This window comes from Tiliqua scincoides, chromosome 11, assembly GCF_035046505.1.
Source record: "Tiliqua scincoides isolate rTilSci1 chromosome 11, rTilSci1.hap2, whole genome shotgun sequence".
NCBI lineage: Eukaryota > Metazoa > Chordata > Lepidosauria > Squamata > Scincidae > Tiliqua > Tiliqua scincoides.
In genome coordinates this window covers 18,913,668-18,929,600 of record NC_089831.1, presented here as the reverse complement: position 1 = coordinate 18,929,600, position 15,933 = coordinate 18,913,668, and the positions used below count along the sequence as shown (strand labels likewise).

General features: G+C 42.1%; 2 pseudogenes; one reads left to right on the top strand and one right to left on the bottom strand.

The window, feature by feature from the left end:
• Positions 1-1,209: 1,209 nt before the first annotated feature.
• On the top strand, positions 1,210-1,329 carry LOC136662985 (5S ribosomal RNA; annotated as a pseudogene).
• A 14,271-nt stretch (positions 1,330-15,600) lies between these two features.
• LOC136662593 (5S ribosomal RNA) lies at positions 15,601-15,719 on the bottom strand (annotated as a pseudogene).
• Between the last annotated feature and the right edge of the window lie 214 nt (positions 15,720-15,933).

Genomic DNA, 15,933 nt, shown 5'->3' with positions numbered 1-15,933 from the left:
AGAGAAACAGAGGCAGGGTGGGGGTGAATCAAGATGCTCTTCCAAGCTGGATGCCCCAGAATCCTGTGCTAAAAAGGAAAGCGGTGTCAGGGTTGTTTCTCCCCCCCCCCCCCGGCACAAGCCAAGTCAATAATTAGCCCGTAGATTTTAAACTCTTTCCAATTTGTGAGTCTTTTCAGGAAGCGTCCAGGGATTTAGCTCAAAGGACCTCACCGGTGCTGAACGTGTTATTACGGAAAGCTTAGTTTAAGTAAGACTTTGGCAGGATGGTATTCAAGGGAGATCAACACTGACAAGGCAAATCAGATCTGTGATCTATCTAGATGCTCCAGCTCTCTAACAATATCCAGCATTACGTGTGTCAGAAAAAAAAAAGAAGGAATATTTGGCTGACGTTGAAAAGGAACCAATTTCCTAACAGCAGTAGACTGGGATGCCATGGGCTTCCACGGGGCATTGCAGTGTCTGGAAAAGAGACTAGTAGCAGGAGCTCAAAGTTGGCCTTCCTGAATGAAGAAAAACCCATGCAAAGTTAATTCAGAGGCCATGCAACCGAGAATATATGGAACTAGACATGCTTTCATCATTTCCAGACTTTAAAAAATTGTTTGATAAGCTCATTTCCTCCAGCAATTAAGTCACAGAGTGTACATGCAGCTGAAATTATTTTATGCAACATTTTTTTAAGTCAAAACCCACACACAAGACTTTACAACACAACTAGGAAAGCACCCACATTGGAAAATCAGAGCACGTGGCAACCAAGTAAATTTGAGTTCTTAAACTATCCACGGATTGATTGTTGCTAGATGCAGCAATCTAAAGTAATTGTAACTCGCAAGGGAATTTGCATTGGTAAGTTTCCTTGCAATTTCCTCAGATGAAATATGTTGCTGCTTTATGCCCGATATGAAATCAAATAGCCAAAAGCTATTTGCATGGTTTGGGACTAGGTAACATCTGCAGGCACTTCTACCTCTTATCAATTTTGCTTATATATAAAGATTTATACCCCATGTTCAGGACAAGAATTGAACTTTTCAACCGAATGTGGAAGACTTTATTAAGGGGGGGTGGTGATTTGTTTTGTTTATCAGAGTATTAAAAACTGGCACCCCCTTCTTGCCGCCTGAAATGGTATAGTCCCACTATCACTTCAGGAGTCTACCATCTCCTTTGAGTGCATGTACTGATGAGGAAATCTTTAGCTATTGCAGCAACTGTTACCCTGCACATGCCCAATCTTGTCTGATCTTGGAAACTAAGCAGGGTCAAGCCTGGTTAGTACTCAGATGGGAGACTGCCTGGGAATACCAGGTGCTGCAGTCTTATACCATAGTCTTTCAAGACTGAAGGTTGCCAACCATGTCAAATCTGAAATAATGCTAGTACAGTGTTTCTCAAACTGTGGGTCAGGACCCACTAGATGGGTTGTGAGCCAATTTCAGGTGGGTCCCCGTTCACTTCAATATTTTATTTTTTTAATATAGTAGACTTGATGCTACCATGGTTTGTGACTGCATTTAGAGAAATGTTACAGACTTGTACTTTTAACAATCTACTATGTATGTTCTTTTAACAATGATAGTCAATTGGACTTACTCCAGGGTGTGGGTAGGATTGCAGCCTAAGATTGCAGCAAAAAAAAATAAAAAAAATTCCTGCTTGATGATGTCACTTCCGGTCATGACATCACTTCTGGTGGGTCCGGACAGATTCTCATTCTAAAAAGTGGGTCCTGTTGCAAAATGTGTGAGAACCACTGATGTATAGGAATGTTACAGATCTATACTTTTAACAGGCTATTTATTGTGTATACGCTTTTAACAATGATAGTATATGGGACTTACTCCTGGATTGTAGCCTAGAATTGTTAAAAATTTTCTTGCTTGATGATGTCACTTCTGGTCCTGACATCATTTCCAGTTGGACTTGACAGATTCTCATTCTAAAAAGTGGGTCCCAGTGCTAAAAGTTTAGAACCACTGTGCTAGTTTAAATGCACACAGGAGGAATCATGATCCACAAAAATTGAGTTCATCATTATAATACAAAAACCGGAGCAACAGAAGATAGTGTAGAGCAGTGGTTCTCACAGATTTAGCACCAGGACCCACTTTTTAGAATGAGAATCTGTCAGGACCCACCGGAAGTGAGGTCATGACCGGAAGTGACATCATCAAGCAGGAAAAATTTTAACACTCCTAGGCTGCAATCCTATTCACGCTTACCCAGGAGTAAGTCCCATTTACTATCATTGGTAAAAGCATATACTGTACATAGTAGCCTGTTCAAAGTACAGGTCTGTAACATGTAACATGTCCCCAAATACAGTCACATACCATGGCAGCATCAAATTGAATCTATTAAAAATAAAATGTTAAAATGAATGGGGACCCACCTGAAATTGGCTTGCAACCCACCTAGGTCCCGACCCACAGTTTGAGAAACTCTGGTGTAGAGGAAGTGAGTGAGTGAAATGTGTGCTTTCTAACCTTGTGGAAGTAGGCACCTGTGCAAATATACTGAACAGCAATAAATATGCCAAAGAGGGGGAAAAATACCTACCATGTACCATTTGAAGAGCTGTTTAGAGACACCTGGCTCTAAAATGCCTAAACCATCCTATTGCTATTAGAAATTATAAGAAGAAATTTTTTTTGGTATGCAAAAATGAGCGCTTGTGTGAAAGCATGCACTTAAGAACCGTTATGACGGAACCGTATATGTTATTGACACGCTATTTGGTCTCCGCTGCCAGATGTACCCTGCAGTTAGTGTCACCGGTGAGCATATTCTCTCTCCCCACCCGCAACAACAAGCTATAAAAGAAACGCAGCTCACTGTGAAATGCGTGCATCTAATTCCTCAGAAACTCACACACAGCACAAAGGCGGAAGCAATTCTGCAAGTGCAGTCGGTTGCCACCAAACTAATGGGTCTAGTTGTGCATCATTTAATGGCAAGCACTTCCCAATTTTTTTTTTTAAACTGACTTGTTTGTTCTCCCATTGAAGGCAGGCATTCTGTATTTTGGGGGGGGGGGATTTTCCTGGAGCAGCTGGCTTGTTGCTCTGTTTATCAAGGGCAAGTGCTTTAAAATGAAAAGGTAGCGAGTTGGCACTGATCAGCCTTGTGTGTGTGTTTTTTATAACTCTGCTTGTATGCCATCTGAGAGTTCCACTGAAGTGTTTGAATGGAACAAAATAACTCATAACTCAGAATGAGAGTTGAGTGGAGCTAAAACCGCTCACGTTGTTTGTGCATGTTCTTTTCTGTTGAAAAGCAGCTCTCCTGTTTTGGGTGATTTTCAGCCAATATGTTGGTGCTGTTTCATTGCCATTTTTCACACTGCAATTTTCCTGCTTCTTCATCTTCATTGCACCTTTGGCCTCACTTGCCAACACTGTGATTTATAAATTTTATTGGCTAAGGTGACCCGTATGCATTGGCAGTAAGGTCACACAATATGATGCCCCTATGTCAGGGCTTTTCAAAATGGGGCATAGCAACACCCCAGCCACAGGGCCCCGGCCACTTTCCCTTCTTTCGCGCTCCACTTCCGGTTTTGCGGAGGCGGGGTGCGATCGCTGCGCTTTCGCTTTCTAAGCTTCGGTGAGCCCTGCAGACGCTTGGGCAGGGCTCCCCACACCCCACAGAGGTTGCTGCAGGGGACTCTTTTGAGTACATGCCAGTCTGTGCAGCCCCCTTAGCGACGTGATCCTGGGCATCACATCACTGCCTTTCCCCACCCCCGCTGCCTCCCCCCCTCCCCTGCAAGGACTTACTGCAGTCCTCAAACTCCTTGTGATTTTTGTAAGCCACTTTGAATGCCCATTTAGGAGATAAAGCAGGGTATAAATTTGTAGATAAAAAAAATAAATATATCATGACAGAATATCAAAAGGTGAACTATTAGGTAGGGTCATGAATATTGTTTTTCACCCTACTGGAATGGTTGCCCCTGTCCTTTGTGCCATGTCTGTTTCTGATAAAGGTTTCTGCTTACATTTGTAAGCATAAGAAAGAAAGAAAGAAAGAAAGAAAGAAAGAAAGAAAGAAAGAAAGAAAGAAAGAAAGAAAGAAAGAAAGAAAGAAAGAAAGAAAGAAAGAAATTATGTGTCCATTCCCCCTTCCCCCTCTTACATACTCCCCTATTCAAATACAACTCTGCCCACCTCCTGTCAGTGCCTCTCAAAGGAGTAGTGACTGGTTAAATTATTCAGAGATGCAGCAAAAGTGCCAGGGAAGGAGCAGGCAGTAAAAGTGGATGAAGAGTTAGAAAAGCAGTTTTCCCCCCTTCACCTTGCTATTCATTGGCTGATTGGTTCCAGCCCAGCACACCTTCCCCAAAGCTCATTTGCAGTCCATGGGCAGCAACTCACTGTCAGTTCTCAGCTTTGCCTCTACCCTTCTCTGACCCCCCAGTCCTCCTTTCAGCCAGAGCCTTTTTCACTGTGGGATTGCTGTGTCACTTTTTAGATGCCAGAACATCGTTTTTTTCTTCCCGTGTCACTTTTGCAGCCTCTGCCAGGCTATTTGTTCAGCCCAGTTTGGATTCACCTAAAATGTCCATGTTGCAGAATCAATTTCATCTCTGCTTTGTTGAACAGTTAGAAAAAGGATGCGAACCAATAACTTGTGCTTTTCACTTCCTGAAGTGACACACACATTCACAACAACCAGTTCAAGTTGTGAATAAAAAGGCCACAACCTTTCAAGCAATTATTATAGATCCAAAGAGGGAGGGTGGTGGTGACTTTATTTCAATTGTGCCAATCACTTAGAATGCCAAAGGTACACCACATCATGTCGTTTTGGGTGGCATTAATGAAGCAACATATAAAATAGCAAGGTGGCACTTTAATGGGGGGAAAATGATGAGTAATTCTATGTCCGTCATTGCTCTGAACAGGGAAAGATGTGCACTTTTGCTAGGATATGAACTAAAATCTGTAATAATGACTAGTGAAAATTTTGTGAAAATTAAATATCCACATACAGAAGTTCACAAACATGAGCTTTATACAAGGATACAAATATTTGCTGCAGCAGAAAATAGAAGCAGAAAATGGGGAAAAAAATGGTAGTCTGAAGTTTTATACACACAGACACATATATGCTAAAAAAAGTCAAGATGAAAATTATTGAGGGGAAGGAAGTACGTAAGTGCCTCCAAATGGCTCCTGAAATGGGTGGGGAAGAGTCCAAAGGTGCCTACGGTTAAAGTGAATAGGAGCTCCCAAACATAGATAGGGCTTTGAAATGAAACCATTTTGATTAGCGTGACCACATTAGTGTGTCCAAAAAGCAGAATGAGGCTCTGCAGATGAAGAAGAGCAGCAGCTTGTGCAGACTGAGGTCTCAATGACTCAATGACTTCTCAATGACTGAGGTCACCATTGACCTCCATTTAAATGAATAGTCCAAAGTCATTCATATCTTTGGAATAAAGCAGGGTGCCCAAACCCCGGCCATGGGACCACTTGCAGTCCTCAATGTGGTCCTCAGGGAGCCCACAGTCTCCAATGAGACTCTGGCTCTCCAGAGATTTGTTGGAGCACACACTGGCCCGACACAACTACTCTCAGCGTGAGTGCGACTGACCTCTCACGTGAGCTGTGGGATGAAGGCTTCCTCCACTGCTTGTTGTTTCATGTCTGTGATGCAGTAGCGGCAGCAAAGGAAAGGCCAGCCTTGCTTTGTACAAGGCCTTTTATAGATCTTGAGCTATTGCAAGACCTTCATTCATTCATATAAGTTCATCTTTAATATATTCATTTATGTAAACTTATGTAAATTTATTCAAATTTTAAATGTAAATTAATTCTTTTTTTCCCTGGCCCCCGACACAGTGTCAGAGAGATGATGTGGCCCTCCTGCCAGAAACTTTGGACACCCCTGGGATAAAGTAAAGCTTTTTAATATGGAGATCCTGTCAGGAGAAAAAAAATCTTTCTATTTTTTTTGCAAGAAAAGAAACAAAACAAATACACTATAACAAAAGCATGGCAAGGAGGAAACAGAGTCAATCACTATAATGAGACTTTGTTTGGGAGATTAATCACAGAGCACCAGCAAAGCATGGTGCACTATGTATATCTGGCCATAATGAAGTAGGTCTCACTCAGGAAAACATTTCACCAAGGGTTCTTCATCCATGTGAAGTAAATGGAAACTAATCTTCCATGAAAGAGTCCAGGGTACCAAAGCACAGGCTTGTTTTATTAATTTGTCAATTAATACCAAGGACCATATCCATTCTGTTTTAGGGGAACCTGGACTTTTTCAGTGAGGTCAAACTCTTAGCTACCAAGGTTCTTCAGGGGGCGCAGTGTGTACCTATCTGCAAAGCAACCAGAGATGCATTATACCCCCACCCCCACCCTAGGTCTTTGTAACATAAAGGGCTTTTATCAGGCCTGTAAGTGGCCAGTCGGAAGAACCAAAGACATATAGATAGTCCAAGCCAAGCTAATGTCAAGATCCAGAACAGAAAGCAAAGATCTGGGGGTGGGGGCAGAGGGAAGGCCAAGTTCCAAAAGATAGATCAGTATCCAGAGACAGGCAGTCCGGCTTGGGGGTAACATGTTGAATTCAGAAAAGTTGGCATTTGGGACAAAGGCATGGCAGACACTGGGAACTTGCACTGCTACTCGTGTTGACAGATTGCTCAGACTGAGGAATCAAACCTGAAAGAACAGCTATGTAGGGTGAGCTAAACCTCTATCCCAGGGTTTCTCAAAGTGTGAGTCATGACCCCATGAGCGGTGGGCAGCAAGCTTGGGCCTGCCCACCCACCCTTGCTTCTGGTTGGCTCCAAATCAGAGCCATTCTGGCAGTATTGGGAGGTCCTGAAGGCCTTTCCTGGGTTGCACTGGTTCAGCAACCCACTCTATTGACCTCCATGGGCTTCAGAATAGCCAGCAGAAGGACCCAGAAGTGTCCAGTTTTGGACGCAACTTCAAGTTTGACTGCAAGTCATTTCCCAACACGTCTGAGGGCCATTCTGAGGCCCATGGAGGCCAACAGAGTGAGCTGCTGGCTTGGAGTGACCCAGAAAAGGCTGCAGGGACCTCCGAATAAGGCCTTGCTAGGCAAGGAGCACCTAGTTGAGACTCACCACAGGGGACAAGGTGGGTCATGGTGCCGAAAAATTAGGGAACCACTGCTCTAGGCACTTCCAAAATGACATGCCCCAGTTGGGCAGAAGAGCAGCTGTAGCCTCGCTAGTCATTGTCAGCACAGTGCAGTAGTCCAGCAACAGTCAGGCCAATAGTTTCCTCTGTTGGAGAGATGCTTTGGTGGCACTAGGAACAAAAGCTGCCTGAGCCCAGCAGTCAGACTCCCTGGTTTGAATCCTCAGCACCTGACAGTTCTCCACATGCAGACACCACCTGTCATAATGAGTATGCATTTGGTTCGTACAATGTAAAGGAAACCATATGGATGTATAATCCACACTCTGTTTCCAAATGCTGGGCAGAAAACGTAAGTTAGCAAAGATGAACAGGTATACGGTGCTATCAGAAATTTGTGCAAGACCTGGAAGGTGGCACACACATGATCCTAAACCATTTTGCTATTGTTCTGACTTCCTTGGTGGATGGATTCAAACTGGCTACTAATGGGAAACCCTACTATGCTCATTCTCAGTCATCTTTTTTCTTTTCCTAAGCTAAAAAGCTCTCTCAGCCTGTCATTCTCTCTCTAGCTCGCTTTTTATCCTACACTCAAAAAAACTGGCAGAAAGAAAATGGCTTGACTCGTTTTAGATCTCAGAACACCCCAGCTGTGGGCCATGTCCCGCCAACTAGAAAACAATATTATAGACCATCTACAGTCTGCAGGTGTCTGGTAAAGTACTACGATAGCAGAGGTGTGCATTCAACAGAGATCTAAAGAAAAGACTCGAGTAACACACAGCCGAAACTTCTGGTATGAATTGAAAGTCACAAAAATCTCTCCACCCTCTTCACTCTATGGCTGCAATCCTACTTACTTGGGAGTAAATTATATTGAACTCAGTGGAACTTACTTCTGAGTAGAGATGCATAAGGTTGCGCTAGAAGAGTGGCAACCTCATTCAGTTTAATGCGCCAACCAGGAGTTCATGGAGACTGGAACTCCTTCGTGTGCTTGCAAAAATAATTTTTTTAAAAAGTTTCAAAAACTTTTCACAACCCACTAAAAATTGGCTCCCGACCCACTGGTGGGTCCCCACTCACAGTTTGGGAAACACTGCAATAAAGTGTTCTCAGTCATCTTTTTTTCTTTTCCTAAGCTAAAAAGCTCTCTCAATAACATTGTAATAGCTGCATCTTGTTTCAATTGTAGCCTCTGGGTGATCTTCAAGGGCAGTCCCACATATAGAACATTGCAGTAATCCAAACATGATGTGACTAAAGCATGAACAACCACAGTTTGGTGAGACAAATTATAAAATGGCCATAACTGGCACACCAGCTGAAGCTGGGAAAAGGCTCCATGGAGTCACAGGAAATAGTTGGAAAACTAAGCTAAATATATTTGGTTCTCTTCTTTCTAAAGGGGAAAAAAAACCTTCTCATAGCATCCATCCAGATGTATAGCTAATCCATTTGCAGGCATTTTACCAATTATCCCAAGGCCTTTTGCACGACCCATTACCTTGTAAGATTTTCCTAAGTGCTACATAAACAACCCTCTCTGCTGAGTGGCTGACACATAAATGCACACTTGCCAGTCCATTAAACAGGGCAGCAAATGGAACCACAAGTTCGGCAGGAGATCTTTAGCTAGAGTCTGACACACACTTTGGAGATGCAACTCCAGCAACACAGCTCAGCATTTCTTGAACTTTGTAGTATTGAAGAACACTGTTCTAGGTCGTTTGTTCTTTGCACATGACCTAAAAAAGCACAAAACCTCTCCCTTTACTAGATATTTCCACCTTCATGTTTGATGGCCTTGGATATTCATGTTCTGAGAGCAATGACTGGATGCCCAGACACACCAGGCAGGAAGTCTGGTCTAGAGGGTAGAGCCTCCGTTTGCCTGAAGATAACATCCGCAGGTCGCCAGTTCGAGGCCACTGGCACCGTGAATGGTGAGACCTTGAAGCAGCTGACAAGCCGAGTCGAGTTATTCCACCTGCTCTTTGGTGTGAGCGAAGAAGCGTCTTGGCTGCCCTCCATGTGAGAGATGAAGGAGTACCTGTCAGCTTGCGTGGGAGGATACTGGAGGCCAGAATGTGATACCAGATCAGAAAGATCCATCTAAAATGTTGTGGTTCTTGAAAGATAGAGCCTTTCAATTGTAAAAATCCCTACGGGGATTTAGAACAGCCTGCCTTTGTAAACCGCCTTGAATAAAGTCTGAGGAGAAATCTGATGACCAAGAAAGGCGGGATATAAATACCTGTATTATTATTATTATTATTATTATTATTATTATTATTATTATTATTATTATTATTATCTTAAAGTCGCATTATGCTCTCCGTCGGAAACAAATCTCTAAGCAGTACACAACTCACTGGAAGACTTCATATATATTATAATGCAAAGTTCTTAAAGCTGCATCATGTTCCCCACTGGAAAGCACACACATCTTAATCTAAAATCTAGTGTTGGGAGGTGACCTTTCCTTTCCAATTTCCTCCAGTGGCTCCTTCATTAAATTAAAATCAGCTCTGGACAATGTTTTATTCCTTTGTGGCACTTCCTATAGCTGTAGAAAGGAAGATAAGGCACCAAATTAAAGCACAAAAAAATTGAAGGTTTATGGTAAATAGTAGTTTTACTATTGCACCCCATTTCAAAGAAATATAGCAAAAGAAAAAGACTGGAAGTAACCAAAGGCTGCATTTAAAAAAAAAACAAAAAAAAAACTGCAGTCATAATAAGAGATGCCTGAAAAACTTGCCAAGTCACTGAATTTTTTTCCCAGTTTAGACTACAACTCAAGCCAAAAAAGTATTCCTGATTTACCCACTCAGTGATGAAAGCTGAGCTATTGAACTGCTATGGGAAGTCAACAAATATGCCAACTGCTCAGAAGCATTTTAAAAGTTTTGGGATTTGGAACATAAGGACGGTTGGAGTTGGGTGCTCTTACTGGGAAAGGGTACAGCAAGACAGTGTGTTGGGGTCTCTCTCTCTCTCTCTCTCTCTCTCTCTCTCTCTCTCTCTCTCAGAGAGAGAGAATGTTGTGTTTGAGTGCACAAGAATGCCATGTGTTGGTAACATTTATATGTTAATGTGAGAGAGTATAAGAGACTGAAGCGGGAAGAGAAGCATAGAATGTATTGCAGAGATGTAAATTGATGCAGGTTTCCACTTGTACACAAATAATTGTACTCATCAAGTTGCATTGTTCACTGGGGAGAGGTTAGTCCTCCAATCTTTAGCTCACAACACATAACAGAAGGTTTTGGCAAGTGCAATTTACTGGAGCTATCTGAGAATCCCACAAGCTTAATTCTTCTCTCTGTTTATTCCGAATGCACAAAGCTTTGGTTGTGCCAAAGGGTTGCACCACACTGTGAGCTAACCAATTCATTTCACATCAGCACTGGAATGACAAAAAACTCAATGAGACATCAAGGAATGGAGTCCTCTTAATGGATTCTGGCTATTAACCGTCTATTAGAAACTTGACAATTCCCCAGAGAGGCTTGTGTTAGATATTTGTTATTCATAGGAAATAAGAAGAGCTCTGTTGGATCATCGCTGCTTCCAACAGTGGCTAGCCAGAGGCTTCCAGGAGTTTGTTGCATATAATATGAATTTATTCATGATTTAGCTACCATATCTGTGATAAGACGCTCATACCAACTGGGAGGTATTTAGAAGAGATTTTGCAGTATGTCTGTTTCGCCCCTCCCCCATGTCAAATTCTTTCTCCTTGTACATTTAGCTCTTCAATTACTGAAACAAAACATTACTAATTTACATATTATTTAAAACAGCCTCTTGCTAATTTGTTTGCATTGTATTTCTGTAAAACACTCAAATTTTTAAAAAGAGTAACATCCACTATTAAACAGCAAATCTGTAGTATGTAGGCAGTAAATTCTGAATCCCAAGCCTGAGCTGTATTAATAGGGATACAGCCTGCGCTGCCACTATTCCAGTGTTGTTTGGGTCACATTCTGGCTAAAAAGAACATTTTGAAATGGGACTCCAGTATGTGTGGATTTTGGTATCTGCGGGGGACGGGGGGGGGGGACCGAACCCACACAGATGCCAAGGGATTACCCAAGGGTATAGCATTTTTTTTTCTTGTTTACTTTCAGAGATGGGGTGAATGGAAATTGAATGAGTTTGGAAACCAAATTCCCCTGATTAATAATTCCTGTTCCAATATGAGCCAAGTCTATTATACACACATCCCTAATATTCAGGTCCACTGGGGAGAATCTGCACATGACAGGGGATGCTTTGCAGGTTTTGTTCTTAAGACCAGGATGCTAGGAGTGTCATTTCCTGCCAATGTGCCCAGGAGTTAGGTTTCCTATCCTGTCTCACTTAGGGCGCAATCCTAACCCCTTATGTCAGTGCTTTCCACATGGCAGTGTCAATGGGACAAGTGCTGCATCCTGCAGTTGGGTGTCACTCACAGAGGCCTCCTCAAAGTAAGGGAGTGTTTGTTCCCTTACCTCAGAGCTGCATTGCCCTTATGTCAGTGCTGGAAAGGACTGACATAAGGGGTTAGGATTGCGCCCTTAATAAATTTGACTAACAGCCCAATCCTAACTAAATTTCCAGCCCCGATACAGCCATGGCAACAGGGCTTGTGCTGCATCCTGCAGTGTGAGAGAGGCAGGCACAGAGCCCTCCTCAAGGTAAGGGAACATTTGTTCCCATATTTTGGGGCTGCACTGTAGCTTCATTGGTGCTGTAAAGTTAGTTAGGATTGGACTGTAAGAGATATAAGCAACTTAAGATCCCAGCAGGAAATTATGGCACTGAGCATGACAAGGTCCTAAGTATATGACCTAAATGGCATCTGTTGTCTGCAGTGATTCTTTGACGTTGCTGGTTCCTCCCTTCACAAGAATAAATTTCCTTGGGGGGGGGGAGGGGAATGGACTAGTAGGGAAGGCTAGAACCAGTGGCATACTGGTTAAATAAAAGGTAACAGCTTTATAGGTCCAGATGAACTGGGATTAGTCAATGGGATCTATTGACAATGACTGTAGCCTAGGGTGCATCCTCACAGAATAATTAGGATCACAGGAGAGGTAGAGCTTTGAAGGCAGAAGAGGTAAGCCACCAGGCTCTGACAGCTGGAAGGCCTGGCTCGAGACCCTTCTTCGTACCTGCACCCATCTATCACAAGTCCTCATCTCAAGACACTTAGAAATGGAGCCCATCATTTAGACACTGGAACGAATCTACCAAAATAACTTAAGGAAGCACTTGACCTCCCATCAAGAGGAGGAGACATTCTGAGTATCTCCCTTTCAACCAGAAGACAGTGCATCAGCAAAGTCCACCCAGCAGGAAAAATCAGCAAAAAGAATCGAATTTTAAATGTAGTTATTCACCAACCTGGTTCGGAACACCTTCATCCACACTACTCTGCATTGTTTTAAGAGCTGACAGACTGTTAATTAAAAAGTCAGAAATCAATTGCCCTCATCTTCCCCCATCCAAGGCTCCTGTGCACACAAGGATTACAGCCTGCCTCTCCTTTAAGTCAATTAGAGATAAGGTGGGTTATAGAAATGTCAGCTTCTGCCTTATCGGGCTGCTTGAAAATGACGCAGATTGAAATGTAAAAAGATTATTTCCTCAGCTCTCTCCCACCCACCATTTTTTCCCTAAGAAAAAAAATATTAAGTAGAAATCTGACAACCCATTGCTGATAGTCTCAGATAGCTTCCAATAGAGAGACTTATTATGAATTCTTAGGCACACCTAAAGTACAACCTTCTACACTGGCAATAGATGAAGTCTAGCTAGAACAGGTAAATTCCATCACTCCCAAGGCTCAAAAAGAAAAGGTGTGTGTATGCCTAGCTATCATGGAACAAGCACAATGCCTGCAAATAAAAGACACAGATATTAAATCACAGTCAGTATATCCAATACTGAAACACACAAGAAAATGACCATGAGAAGTACTGTAAAGTTAAACTGCATTACATGCAGCATCTGATTTCGGTATATAACTTCAAATATCCTATATAGGATCATGAAGCATGACTGCTGAACACTCAGCAGCAAGCTGGTCATCTCACCTGTACCACCTACAAATTTATTCAAATATATTCCACTTTATTTAACACATCATAAAACAAATATGCAGCAGTACGTAATTGATGCAATTAAGCTTTCCTGCAGAAAACCTGGACATATTTCCATGCCCAGGAAAAGTGGGTGAAGATTGGGGGGACTTTCCTTTGGTCATATTTTGGTGTATACATTTCTACTGTCACTTCCAACTATTTATCTCCCTTATCAGCACATTGGAAGTCCTAGTTTTTTCCAGCGTGGTGGACATTTGATCCCATGTTTGAACTCATTTTAGATATCAGGGCTTCCCTGATTCTAATGGCCTCTTCAAGAGATGACAAACTGCAATATGGGAAAAAAGGGCAAAAGCATACAGCTGGCGGGGGGCACACAGTCACACCTAATGACTGTGCAATCATTATGCGTGCCTTCCACTTGCATGCTTCTCTCCCATTATTTCCAAGTGCATCAATATCAGGGTGCATGCCAACAATTTCTCTGACTGTCAATAATATAGCACAACAAAACCATTTAATCATAGGTAGGCACTGGCACAAAGGGTTTAAATCCACTGACACATTAATGTATTTAATTTAAAAATACGGGTTTTTTTCTACTACTTGGAGACCTGGATAACTTGGAATTTCAAACATTTAAATGAAAACATATAGCTTTGCATTTAACTGAACAACAAATGTCTTTGGCCCATGACAGTATCAAGAGGCGTGGCACACAGCTGTTTCAGTTGCCCAGTTTCTAAAACTTGTTTCTAAAACTTGTCAGAGAAGGCCTTTTTACAAGTGCCACTGCCCAAGGAGGTTCGTGGGGCGGCGGCAAGAAATAGGGCCTTCTCAGTAGTGGCACCAACGTTGTGGAACTCCCTTCCCCTTGACTTGAGAATGGCTCCCTCTCTTGAGTTTTTTCGGCGAGGCCTGAATACCCTGTTCTTTAAACAAGCCTTCTGATTCCATGGCCTTCTTAACTTTTTTATACATTTTTTAGTTTCTGTTTACAGGCTGGATTCCTCTATGACTTGCTGTTTTATGCTCTTTTTATTCTGACTACTGTTTTTATGGCCTGTTAATGTGTTTTTAATATGTTTTTATTCTGTTAAATCATGCTTTATATGTTTATATATATATATATATAAATCATATTTTTATATGTTGTGAGCCGCCCTGGGTCCCTTTCAGGGAGAAGGGCGGGATACAAATAAAGTTTATTATTATTATTATTATTATTATTATTATTATTATTAAAGTCTTCTCAAAATATCCAAGATGGCATAAGCCACAAATTTTCTGAGCTCTAGAGCAGATCCAGCTCTCCATATACCTGTATTCGTTATTCAGAAAAGATAGAATTTCAATTTGACAGCCTGACCTGACCTGCCCAACCATTGCTTAGGCGTTTGCTCAGAGGAAAACACATTCCATTAGGATTGACTGCTTACTAGTTATTTCCTGAGATTTTTTTTTTAATACCATCTATTGATGTCAAGCTGGCCAATAATCACTGAGGTCTCCTGCATACAGTTCAGCCAAAAAATCTCCAGAAATGCTTTCTCTGTTGGATGCTGGAGCAGTTCTAAGTCTTGGGGCTGAATCATAGAGCTGGAATGGCTTGGTTAACTGTTTCTCAAACTGTGGGTCGGGACCCACTAGGTGGGTCGCGAGCCAATTTCAGGTGGGTCCCCATTCGTTTCAATATTTTATGTTTAATATATTAGACTTGATGCTATCATGGTGTGTGACTACATTTGGGGAAATATGACAGATCTGTAGTTTGAACAGGTTACTATGTTTATGCTTTTTACAGCCTAGAATTGTTAAAAATTTCCCTGCTTGATGATGTCACTTCCTGTCATGACATCACTTCCAGTGGGTCCCGACAGAGTCTCATTCGAAAAAGTGGCTCCCGGTGCTAAAAGTGTTAGAAACACTGGCTCGATAATGCAACCCTTGTGTTAAGACAGGGTGCCTTCTGCCTATAGTTGCCTTATCCCACGTCACCTCGTCACACTCTAGTATACAGCAGCTTTTAAAACTTACTGTCTTAATTTGAACTGATGGAATGTCTGTTGTGCAGTGATTCTCTATCTGCTTCTTACACAATCACACACACACACACACACACACACACACACACGTTGTTAAAGATGGTACTCTGTGTGTCTAAACATGCACACAACTGGCTTCAAAGGCAGTTCAGTGTAATCATTACCAGTATGTTGTAGAAGAAGGCGAATGAGTGCACAGTCCATGCATTTATCACAACTAACAACTTTCAAACATCTAGCAGTGCAATCCGATACACGCTTTCCAGCAATTAAGCTTCACTGGTTGGCAACCTTTAATCTCGAAAAGACTATGGTATAAGCCTACAGCACCCGGTATTCCCAAGCGGTCTCCCATCCAAGTACTAACCAGGCCTGACCCTGCTTAGCTTCCAAGATCAGACGAGATCGGGCATGTGCAGGGTAATGAAACTAACTTCTGAGTAAACATACATCAGAATGTACTGTAAGATGGTGTAAGATTTCTTTTGTCTTCCCTTAAAATTATTTATCACATGACATTTGTTGCTCCCATAAAATCACACATACTTTTTTCTTGAAAAGCAGTATATAAAAACTGCTAATAAAATATTGTTAATATATGCCTTTGTGGCTAAGCATCCTGAGCCAATTGTCTGTGCAATGTGTAACACT